The sequence below is a fragment of the Triticum dicoccoides genome, chromosome 4B, assembly GCF_002162155.2.
Source record: "Triticum dicoccoides isolate Atlit2015 ecotype Zavitan chromosome 4B, WEW_v2.0, whole genome shotgun sequence".
In the NCBI taxonomy this organism is placed as follows: domain Eukaryota; kingdom Viridiplantae; phylum Streptophyta; class Magnoliopsida; order Poales; family Poaceae; genus Triticum; species Triticum dicoccoides.
The window spans coordinates 428,707,296-428,719,611 of record NC_041387.1 but is presented as its reverse complement, the minus strand read 5'-3'; positions in this window follow the sequence as shown (position 1 = coordinate 428,719,611).

Here is a 12,316-nt window from a genome sequence, read left to right as displayed (position 1 = left end):
TCCACTGGGCAATCAAAGATTGATGCCAGTGCAAATAAATGAGTAGAACTTAACCATCTACAATGTCACAATCTGCAACCTCAGCACAGATGACGCCCATAAGCATGTGGGCAAGTTCTTTCTGCTTTGCTACATTGTCTCTGAAAACATTGATCAGTCGTTGTGTCGCATGACTCTGCACCTCTGATTCATCCACCATTTCCATCATTGCTTCAGCCATTAATTGGTTCAAAAACATACATTTATTCCATTGCATTCGAGACAGAGGATACTGAACAGATTCAGATGGCGATTTTGGCAGGCTTGTATTATTGATAGTGGAGAGTGTCTCGACCACTTCATCATAACATAAATTAGGATGGGAACCAAACAGATTAATCATGAGTTATTGCCATATTACCTGGCCTAGATTTACTGGAAAGAAACAATGGGGTTGCCTTGCTATTTTCAGAGTTTGTCTTCTTATCGTCAGCAGCCTGCACAAAATTAACACACTAGCATTGCTATCATTGTCCAAGTCAGATAATAGGAAAGCAACATTGACACAACGAACGTTTGGGCAAGTAGCCTACACCAAATTAACACAATATGGCACAGCTATCATCAGCTAGGTAAGGTAGTACGAAAGCAACATTGACACAATGAATGAATGGGCAACCAGAGAAGCACTACAATTTAGTAATGTGCATGATATGAGATAGTACATTCATGCAGCTCAGTATGCAAAACTACCAGGCAGTTTTCCTTACAAAAATCAACATTGGCGCCTTTAACATTTTGCTACAACTAATTTTAGATCAGATAAATGTTAGATTCACGCCGATTAACAAAATACATGTTGATGTAAAAATATATTGATATACAACAGGTACTTACATCAGCATTGGAGCACAGAGAATTCCCGCAAGATATTTTCCTCGAATACGATCCCAATGGAGGAAGTCTTCTATCGTTTAACCTTAATTTCTAAAAGAGAGATTGGTAAGAAACATGTAGAAAATATGATCAGAATGCTATAAAATTTCATGATGCGAGGATACGCACACGCTTCTTAGAATGGAGTTGACATTCTTTTGCTGGACTGGAGCGGACTAGTTCTTTGGCCACTGGAATCTGCTTATTATCAGTGGGAGTTGGGTTTCTCTGTGTTGGAGCAGTATCTATGAAAAATGGAGTTGGTTTATTATCTCCTGGCGTTTGGATCTTTTGCAAAGACCTGGTTTGTAACCCTTCAGATTCTAACAGAGCCGTCTTCCCCTTGCATGCCTTATATAGAAGAATGGTGATTCAGTTATAAAACATGCTACAGCAGAGATGGAATAGGTACTGAAGAATAGAAAGGCATGACATATTGACATGTATTCCCTCCATCTGGAAATAAATGGACGGGTCTAGGCGTATTTCAGTTCTAGATACATCCAGTTTTATCCATTTCTGCGACATTTAATCCGGACAGAGGGAGTATGATGTAAGAGCTAGGGATACGACATGACAACACAGTAAAAAAAACACTGAACAACCCACTACAGAACCAAAGTATTCAAACCCACTGATATGAGATAGTACACTCATGCAGCTCAGGATGCAAAACTACTAGGCAGTTTTCCTTACAAAAATCAACATTGTGGCCTTTAATCATACATTTTGCTACAACTAAATTTAGATCAGATAAAGGTTGGATTCACGCCGATTAACAAAATACATGCTGATGTAAAAATATAGTGATATACAACAGGTACTTACATCTACATTGGAGCACAGAGAATTCCTGCAAGAATCTTTCCTCATAAACGATACCATTGCAGAAATTCTTCTATCTGTTAAGCTTATTTTCTAAAAGAGGGATGGGTAAGAAACATGTAGAAAATATGATCAGCATGCTATAAAATTTCATGATGCAAGGATACGCACACGCTTCTTAGAATTGAGTTGACATATTTTTGCTAGACTGGAGCGGACTAGTTCTTTGGCCACTAGAATCTGCTTATTATTAGTAGGAGTTGGGTTTCTCTGTGCTGGAGCAGTATCTATAAAAACTGGAGTTGGTTTATTATCTCCTGGCGTTTGGATCTTTTGCAAAGGCCTTGTTTGTAACCCTTCAGATTCTAACATAGCCGTCTTCCCCTTGCATGCCTTGTATAGAAGAATGGTGCTTTAATTATAAAACATGCGACAACAGAGAGATGGAATAGGTACTGAAGAATGGAAAGGCATGACATATTGACATGTATTCCCTCCATCCGGAAAAAATGGATGGGTCTAGGCGTATTTCAGTTCTAGATACATCCTTTTTTATCCATTTCGGCAACATGTAATCCGGACGGAGGGATTATGGTGTAAGAGCTAGGGATACGACAGAACAACACAGCAAAAAAAACTAGTTGAATGTAAAACTATATGCTAGTGGAATACGTACAGAAATAACTAAGGCAACATACACATGTATGATTGGGAAAATAAGATGGCATTGCAACAAAGCACTAGAACAGCACTTCAATATAAAAAAACATGGTATGGCAGACAGATGAAGTACATACTGATGAATAACAGTGCATAAGATATTCAGAAGCATGATGTCCAAATTAAGCAGATGTCATTGCGATAGAGTAGAATGATAGTACTTGAATTTGAAAACATGTTATCATGAATGGAATAGGTACTGAAAACAGGTAGGCATGACATATTTACATGCATGATCAGCATGCTAAGCACATGGCATTGCAACAGAGTAGATACACTCTAGGACATTATATGCATGTTGTACCCATATCACAGGCCAAGTTAGAGCAAGGACCTTGTGGGGTGAAGAGGATTCATCATCTTTCTTCAAGTCTTCTGAAGAACTGCCTCTACATGTTCCATCATATTGGGTATCATTGACATCAAGTTTATTGGCCTTTACATTGCTCCGTGAAGTTCTTGTGGATATATCAGTGTGTGCAATTATATCTGACATGCATGGAAGACAACTAGTAGTTAGATTTATGTAAATGAGTGCCTGTAGGAGATGACATAAATAGTAGGACTGGGGTTAACTAGCAGCAACAGGTCTCATAAACTAAAGGGAGAACATAGATGAAAGCTACAGAATATGTATCGTTTGTACTCGAGATTAACTAGATGACACACAAAAGTATTAAAGAACAACATAGGTAATACTAGAAGTGGTATAATACTATAATCACCAGCCTGTGGGATAGCATTGGCTGATGGATGATAACTATGGAACAGCGTTACCTAAAGAACAAGTATCTTAGCTGAACTATGGAACAGCGTGAACTCCTGAACAAGACCCATAAGAGATCAGCATGAATATACAGTGAAATGTGATGATCTATTTTCCGTGCTTAGATGAATAACAAAGCCATAAATGTTGCACACAAGTAAGATGAGGGTACAACCTATCTGGCCGCCATCCATAGGAGTGAGCATCATGTGCTGACTTGTCGATGGCCCTGCAGTTGTTGTGGCTGTCCATGTCGGGCACGCGCATTGGATGCAGGGAACTGTTGAGTGGGGACTGTAGCTCCCTTCTGGTGTATGCTTCCCTTGTTGGAGCAGCTGCGGTGAGTCAGAAGACGGTGTGTCTGAAGATGCAGATAACGCATAATGTTAAGAACGACATATCTCTTTGATCCGAAGAAATGCACTAAGAGATCAACAACAAGGTACGAGAGTGGTCACACGTCTGTTGACTAAAGACTAAATTGGGGTCACACGATTTTATTTTATTTTGGTACTGTCCGATCTACACCGGATGGCTTGATGGCCGTCTTGTGCCTCCCGGCTGACACTGTTCGGAATCTTCCCCGAAGAGCCAGCGACCAACGGCAGAGCAGCCTGCCTCCGCCGTCCGTGGCCCCGGCCAAAACCCCGCTCCCCGCCCCACCGCACTGCCGTGGTTGCGCCGCCCCTAGGCCAATCCACACAGACTCCCCGTCATCCAGATCTGGTGGCGGCAGTACCTTCAACCCATGCAACTCTAAAAGATAGCCATCTAAGCGTTGCTTCCGCGGCGAACTTGCGGCCCCGCACCCTTCCGTTAGACACCAGCCAACCGGCAGCCTAGGAGCTCCGCCACCTCGAGGGGTGCTGCTTCCCATTGGGAATCGATTGGCCCAGAATAAAAATTCAGACAACTGACGCCTAAATAAAGTGATTCAGATGAGGGTGCGACCTATCTGGCGGCATGGTGAAGTAGGCAGGTCCAGCTATCGAGTCGGTGAGGCCGGCGCGGTTGCGGTGGCAACCGGCGGCAGGGAAAGAGCGATGTCGCCACGATCGAAGGCTATGCGGAAGCAGCGCCAGGACTCTGGACGGATCCGAAGTTGGAGCCGCTCCGGTGCCGTGAACAATAGCGGGGGTGAATCGGCTCCGGTACGGTTCACGCGGCCGTCGTCGAGGTAGCACCAGCAACACGGAGTAAGAGGCACACTACCCAGTGCACGACGGCAATTGGACAACGTCTCCGGCATTAGGGAGGAGAGAGGCTATGAAATTGGTGCGGTGGGGGGCGCCATGGAGGTGGGGCTGAGGTTTCGCGGCACCAGAGAAGGGAGCTTCCCAGGGAGAAGGTGATTTGGCGCCCACAAGGTATGAATGGGGGCGGGCGGGGGGGAATTGGGAGGGGAGTGGAATCATGTCTTACGGACGCATTTGTCTGAAATGTGAGGGGGAGTTACAGTTGTACCCTTGCCTATAGGCTTCTCGGCTTGGGTCTGTGTACTGAGGGTCGGGAATAGTAGAGTTACTTTGCTTCTCCCCAAATAGTGGGCGGGAGCGATTTTGGGCGAGGAGGGCGTGTTTTGAACTATAGTGGACGCGAGCGAATTCGGGCGAGGAGAGTGTGTTTTGAAATAGTGGGCGCGAGCTATTTCGGGCGAGGAGAGCGTGTTTTGCCGACCATGGTTTATGAATTATTCGGCACATGTCATTTCGGCCGAGGAGAAGGCGCGCTTGGATGAAGTTACGATCCTACCCTCGATGTACAACGGGCCAATTGATGCGTGTCCCACATAGGACGGTAATTTCGCGTCTCCCATTTATTTGCTCGGGCGAATTCCAGAGCAAAGAGGATGTTTAACGGTTCGTTCAAATTTTGGCAGAACGAGCATCCACGTCTACCTTACCAAGTCGATTCGAATCACATTTTTTAAATATTAGCTTGCCACTTCTTTTTTAGATGGAGAGATGATGCTCGGGAGTAATGTGTTTTTACATGCTCGTTGCTAGCGATTTACTATATGACAAATAGTTGACCCACTCAAAAACACGAATCAGAACCAAAATGAAATATCTCAATTCAATGAACTAGCTCATTTAGTAGGTCAAAATAGTGAACTAAATCCAAAATTGAACACCTCAATCGAGTAGCATGTTGGACAATATTATAGTACTCCATGAACATATTGAAAGTCAAAATAATGAACTTGTTTGATAGACGCATATATCCGTTCATGTGTGGATTGCAGACAACATGTTCTCCAATTAAAATATTTGAATGCAAGTTTATATCGAAACATGGTTTATATCAGTCTTTGATGCATAAAACGCGACCTCCCCCTCTCCCGGACTCATGTTCTCTCTCTCTCTCTCACTCTCTCGCCGACAATCTTCAATTCTGTCGCACGCATCCGACACAAAAACCTTGTTGGTCCCTCTCCCTTTCTCTCTCTCTCTCTCTCTCTCTCTCTGTGTGTGTGTGTGTGTTTGGGGGGGGGGGTCTTTCTAGTTCGCATTCATATATACACCATCTATAGGTCTCTCTCGCACACGATGTATGATACTCTAGCTAGTCCAAGTTAGATATCTTGGGTGCACTCATCGTACGCACACAAATTCCTTGGCTCTTTACCCGTAACTATCTCACGCACCACTATGTCGTCTCGGAGCTCTCCCCCCCCTCTCTCAAACTCTCCATCCACCTGGGTCACACATACACATGCATATCTCACTCGCACTCGATAGGCCCATCTAAAACTCTATCTCTCTCCATCATTCTCTCTCCATCTCTCTCTCTCACACACACACACAATCTATGATGGTCTCTCACTCAATTGTAGGCACACGCAGTCCCCCCTATATGTATATGACTAGCTAATCTTAGTCTCCATCACAAACATGTGCATGGTCTATCTCGATTTCTCTCGGGGCATCTTTCTATCGCGCATGCACTCCCTCGATCTCCCACCCATACAGTCCCCTCACGATCTCGAGGGGATCTCTCTATCACAAACACACCCTCTCTCCCTCCCCATGCGCCATGCCATCCATGTGTCCGTCTTGACCTTTTTTCCTTGTTGGCCAGGCCTCTATTGGACATGTGCTATAGGGGTGTCTCTCTCCGTCGCAAACAATCACACACTAGCTATCTTCGTGTATCTCCTCGCCTCGCTTTTCCATCTCGGAGATGCATGCGTGATATGTTCGCATAAGAAACGAAAAAACACACTCTCTCTCTAATTTATCATTTGTTGTCACTTTCTCTTTCACACACATACTCTTTTTGCACACTTACTCATTCTCCTTCACACGCACTTGATCTGTCTCGACTGAGGCACTCACCTCCGTCCATAGCACATAGATTTATTGAAAAGTCAAACATCACAAAGTTTGACCATGTACATGGAGAAAAAGAATTACATCTAGTACGGCAAACATATACCATTAGATTCACCATGATATGTATTTTTGTATGATGTATCTTTGGTATTGTAGATATAAATAACATTTGCGTAAACCTGATCAAAGTTTCCAAAGTTTGACTTCTAAAAAATTTACATGCACTGCATTATCGAGAGGATGGAATATCTCTTTCCCCCTCTCAGCTATCTGACGCACCACTTAGCCTTATCGGGGCTCCTCAATCTCTCTCAAACTTTATTGGTCAGTTTGGTTCGTGACCTGACCCTCATCCCTTGATGGTCGGTGCTGCCTGATGTGGACGTGAGATGTAAAATATTTCTACCTGGCCAGGATTGTGTGGTGCTAAAGCGTTTGGTTCATGTCTGGGCCAGGCAAAGCATCAATGTCCCATCAATCAATCCATGCATCAATTATTTAATGCTAATATCCATCCATGTTGCTATTAGCCTCGTGGCCGCACGACCAGGCACGACCAGGCGTTCATAATCGGTCGCTTGGGCTAGGCTACTTGCAGTGTTTGGAGTTCAGCCCGGCTAATTAAAGTGCAAGGGAACCCAGCCCAGGCGGGCTTTCTTTTTCACAGGGTAGCAACCAAACAAGCGTGCATGAAATCCAGCCACAACCCCAGGCCACGCAAAAGATGCTCACGACGCAAGCCAAATGGGCCTTATATCTCCCTGGTTCACACATACACATGTCTAGCTCGCGCTATACATATAGACCCATCCAACACTCTCCGCCCTTGTTCTCTCTCCATGTGACACGCACCCCCCTAAGTACCATAATCCCTCACTCCATCATAGGCTCTGTTTGGATCCATGGGTTAGAGTTAGTTTGGGCTAGTTTGGAGTCAACTAACCCAAAAGTATCCAACCAGGAGGGTTAGTTTAGGTTAGATGCATCTAACCCATCCAAAAAAACTCCCATCCAAGAGGTGCTTATTTGGGTTAGTTCTTCTCGGGACAACTAATAAACACTTTTTTCTCTCGCTCCCCCCGCAGCAGATCCCTCCCCACTTCCTCGAAGCTTCTCATCCTCTCCCTCCCCCCCTCTCGCACCGCCCATGAAGGTGCCTCGCCGTATCCGCGCTCCATCTAACCCTGCCATCCAAACACCTCTTTGCTTAGAGTTAGTTCAGGGTTAGAATCAACTCTAACCTCTAACTGAGTTAGAGTATCCAAATAGGGCCATAGGCGCAAGCACTCCCCCCCCCTCCTAAGTATGATTATCTCTTACTAGCCATGAGGAACACACGTATTGTCTCCTTCCATCCATACGTCTATCCCGATATCTCTCGGGGCATCTTCTATCGCGCACAAACCTTGTCACTGGATCTCCCACCCATGTAGTCCCATCACGATCTCCAGGGGATCTCTCTATGACAAACATACACTCTCTCCTCCCCATGTCTGCATTTTCTCCGTACGTCTCTCTCGACCTCTCTCCCTTGTTTGTCAGACCCCTCTTGGCCACGTGCTAGGGGTCTTCCTCTCTCGGTTCCAAACAACCACACACTATCTCCTCACATTGCCTTCATTGTCGAAGATGCATGTGTGATATGTTTGCATAAGACACGCACGCTTTTTCTCCACTTTTATCGTGTGTTGTCCATGTCTCTTTCACACACGCACACACACTTTTTTCACTCTCTCTCTCTCGCTCTCTCTCTCTCTCTCTCTCTCTCTCTCTCGTCAGGGACTCTATCACGTCCATAAGCATATGGATGTTTTGAAAAGTCAAACCTCAGAAAAGTTTGACTAGGTATATGTGGAGAAAAACATTTACATCTGAAACGATCATTAGATTCATCACAACATGTACTTACTCCATACTATCATTTATCTTTGGTATTGCAGATATAAGTAATTTCTTTATAAACTTGGTCAAAGTTTCAAAAGTTTGACTTAAAAAAATGTTGTAACTACATTATCAAACGGAGGGACTAGCTCTTTCTCTCACTCTGCTATCTCTCACGGGCCTCCCCTCTCACTCGAACTCTCTATACCAACGGATTATACGCTCACTATGTCAGCGTATAGCTCTGTATATTGTTTAGTTGACCGGTCAACCAATCCACATGCTGCGTTGTCAGCTCGTGTTCTGTATCTTGGTGTGCTAGCCCATGTGGCAGTGGGTGAAAATAAGTAAACTAGAGGCCCATCTGACACGCGGTGAAGGAAACAAAGTTGAAACCACTCGGGGTAGCACCCCGCACTCTAGTAAATTGAGGGCGCATTGAGGACAAACTTCTTGCGCGCGAAGGACACACTCGTGCACAATTCACCACTGCGCGGCGGCATGCACAGAAGGACGCACTCGCGCACACCCAGCACACAACACACACCAGCACACGTGTACACCAGCGTCACCGCCGGTTGAGATGGACGGTGAGGCAGCCAACAAGCAGAGGCCGCTCGAGCCAGAACCGCATCCGGCGAGCCTGGACTTCATCAGCAGCCTCCCCAATGACATGCTGCTCGTCATCATCGGCCTCCTCCCCACCAAATCTGCCATGCGGACCGCCCTGCTCTCTCGATGGTGGTGCCCCCTCTAGCGCTGCGTCCCCCTCAACCTCACCGTCGACAGCTGCCTCTGCGACGGGGATTGCAAACGCATGGCCGCAGTCTCCAAGATCCTTTCATCGCACCCTGGGCCAGCTAGACACCTTGACATCCGCATGTTCAGTACCAACTGCATGGTCCAACCCAAGTTCGACGAGTGGTTCTTATCCCCCGCCCTAGATGAGCTCGAGGAGCTCAACTTTGAAGCTGGACGATGTCGCTCTCTGCCGTCGTCCGTGGTCCGCCTCACGCCAACACAGCGCCGCACCAGCTTCAGCTCCTGCTATCTTCCCTAGATTAATGTCGCGCCCGCCCTTCTTCTCTCTCAACTCAAGCAGCTCGACCTCTTCGACGTTGTCATCTCGAAGAAGGCTATGGAGCACCTACTCTGCAACTGTACTGCGCTTGAGTACCTTCGTCTTGAGCAGATCCACGGGTTCATTAGCCTCCACATCGCCTCGACGTATCTCCGATGGATTTATGTGTCTTGCTGGCCCCGCAACAAGACATCAATTGGGAAGAGATCACTCCAGCTGTTCCACGTTATGGTCATTGAGAATGCGCCTTTCCTTGAGAGATTGCTTGTATCGGATTTAGAAGGTCCAACAAAAATCAGGGTCATTGACACGCCGAAATTGACAGCGTTGGTGTACTCGTCTGCCAAATTCTCCAAACTCTTTATTGGATCCGTAATCGTTCAGGTACAACACTCATCTTCTTCTCCGTCTTCTTGAAATTCATATTTTTAAATTTCTTCTTGATGTATTTATGACCTTCTTCCAGAAAATGATTCCCACAAGCTTGACCCAGTCCATGCGCACAGTGAAGATCTTAGCACTAAAATCTATCGGCCCCAATCTGGATCAAGTTGTTGGATTCCTTACATGCTTTCCATGCATGGAGAAGCTACTCATCGAGGTGAAACTTCTTTCCTATTAGTAAACGGTAATCACAACATAGCTCATTTTTTTTGTAATTTTCCCAAATTACGATGACAAGTGTAGTGTTCAAAACTACATCTACGCACTGCACCAAAAGAAATGTTTTTAGTATTTTTCTCACGTGATCACCTGCATCATTTTTATGCTGTACTACTATAGTAGCCTAGGCTAGTCATAGTGGAAAGTAACTTAGACTACTCCAGTAACTCTATGGTTACCCTAAGGGCAAGTACTACCTCCGTCCTAGTTTACTCTTCCAATTTTGTAGTATCAAATTTGACCATAGATTTAACTGACAAAATGTTAATGCATGTCACTAAGAACTATATCGTTGGATTCGTATTTGAACATAATTTCAAATGGTGTAATTTTTAGTGACATGCATTGGCATTTTCTTAGGTAAATCTATGGTCAAAATTTTATACTAAATACGAGGTAGTATTCCCTCCGTCCCAAAATTCTTGTCTTACATCTGTTTAGATACGGATGTATCTAACACTAAAATGTAACTAGATACATCCATATTTAGACAAATTTAAGACAAGAATGTTGGGACGAGGGACTACAAAAGTGGGCTATGTAGGCCAAAACATGTGCCAAATTCACTTGTGATGCATTTGGCATTGATGCCCCTCCATTGCTCACCTGGTGCCCCAATCTGGATCACCTACTTTGCTCCGGTGCCAAATTAACTCACGCAATGAAAAAACACTGCGTGTGAGAGAGAGAGAGGACTGAGGCAATAAAAAAACACTTGTTTGGGAGAGTGAGAGGCTGGTGTAGTTGGTTTGATTGATTTGTTTATACATGTGGGTCTGTGTGCACAGCGGTGCCAACTCTCTCACATCGCGAGAGCAGTCCCAAAATCTTTTGATTTGACATCGATGCATATTATGTGGCATACTTTTGCGAAATATGGCATCGGCCACATAGTGGAAGGCAACAAATGCCCAAGCTCTTCACGTGCTCCTAGTTAAATGAGAGGAAACAGAAACAGAGAGAGAGAGAGAGAGAGGGGGAGAGAGAGAGTGAAAAAATATCACTAGCCAGCCAACCCTATCGTATGAGCGAATGATATTGGTACCTCTTGATGACACAGCAATCTTATGCAGCCAGCTGCTCTAATATGTTCTCTTCTTTTGCAGATAAAAAAAGACCCGAAAGTGAAAAATGTGCTGCACTATAACAATCTCATCGAATGCCTTGATCTCCATCTTACAGAAATTGATTTCATCGACTACCGAGGCAGCACATCTGAGATTAAATTGGCCAGGTTCTTTGTTCTGGAGGCAAGTGTGCTCAAGGTAATGAGGTTTGGCGTTCCCTGGCGCAACAATGAATGGCGTGCTGATCACCGCAAGCGTCTAAGCCTAAATGACAAAGTCTCTGCAGAAGCTGAATTTGTTTTTGAAACATCAAGTGGCGAGAGACTCGAAAACTTATTTGCCCATTAGTGACTTGTCAGGGCGGTGGATTTTAGTTTGTACGATAATGCTGCATCCACCTAAAGTAACAAAAGTTCTTACGTGAACTTCCTAGTAATTCCCTCTTCCTAGGTGCAGCATTACTCCTAACATTTGTAATATCAGTTTGAAACTTGTAATATTGCCGTGTCCTATTCATGCGTTTTCAAAATCCTGCGAATCAAACAGGTCCTGAGTTGGTGATGATGTTGTGCCTCCCATCTTTCACCAATAGTCGTCGGATCTAGATCTGACGCATACAAACCAAGCTTCTCCATTTTTGCAAAAAGATGCCCGCACTTGTTCCCTATTTACAAACAACTCCTTGTCTCTCACAATCAGCCTTATCTCCTCCCCACCACATCTAGAAGGCCGTGGACAAATCTGGCGCGATGGCCGCTGCCGGAGCCGTCCACCCCCAATCTTGGTGTTCCGTGCAATGCACGGGCATCTACGCACGGGAAATTATGTCGAACAGGGCTAGTTGTAAGCAGGCTAGCTCTACAGCCATGACGATAGTGACTGCAGACAGTGAGGCTGACTATGGTATGCCGAACATGGCGCCTATACTCAGGTGTCATCTCCGGCGTAGGGTCTTGTCACTTCACTGTGAGGAGCAGCACGTAATAATTTGACCAACGGGTAGTACAGTGCTAGTACTCCTAGGAGTACTACATTGGTAGTACTACTACTAGTACTAGTAGCA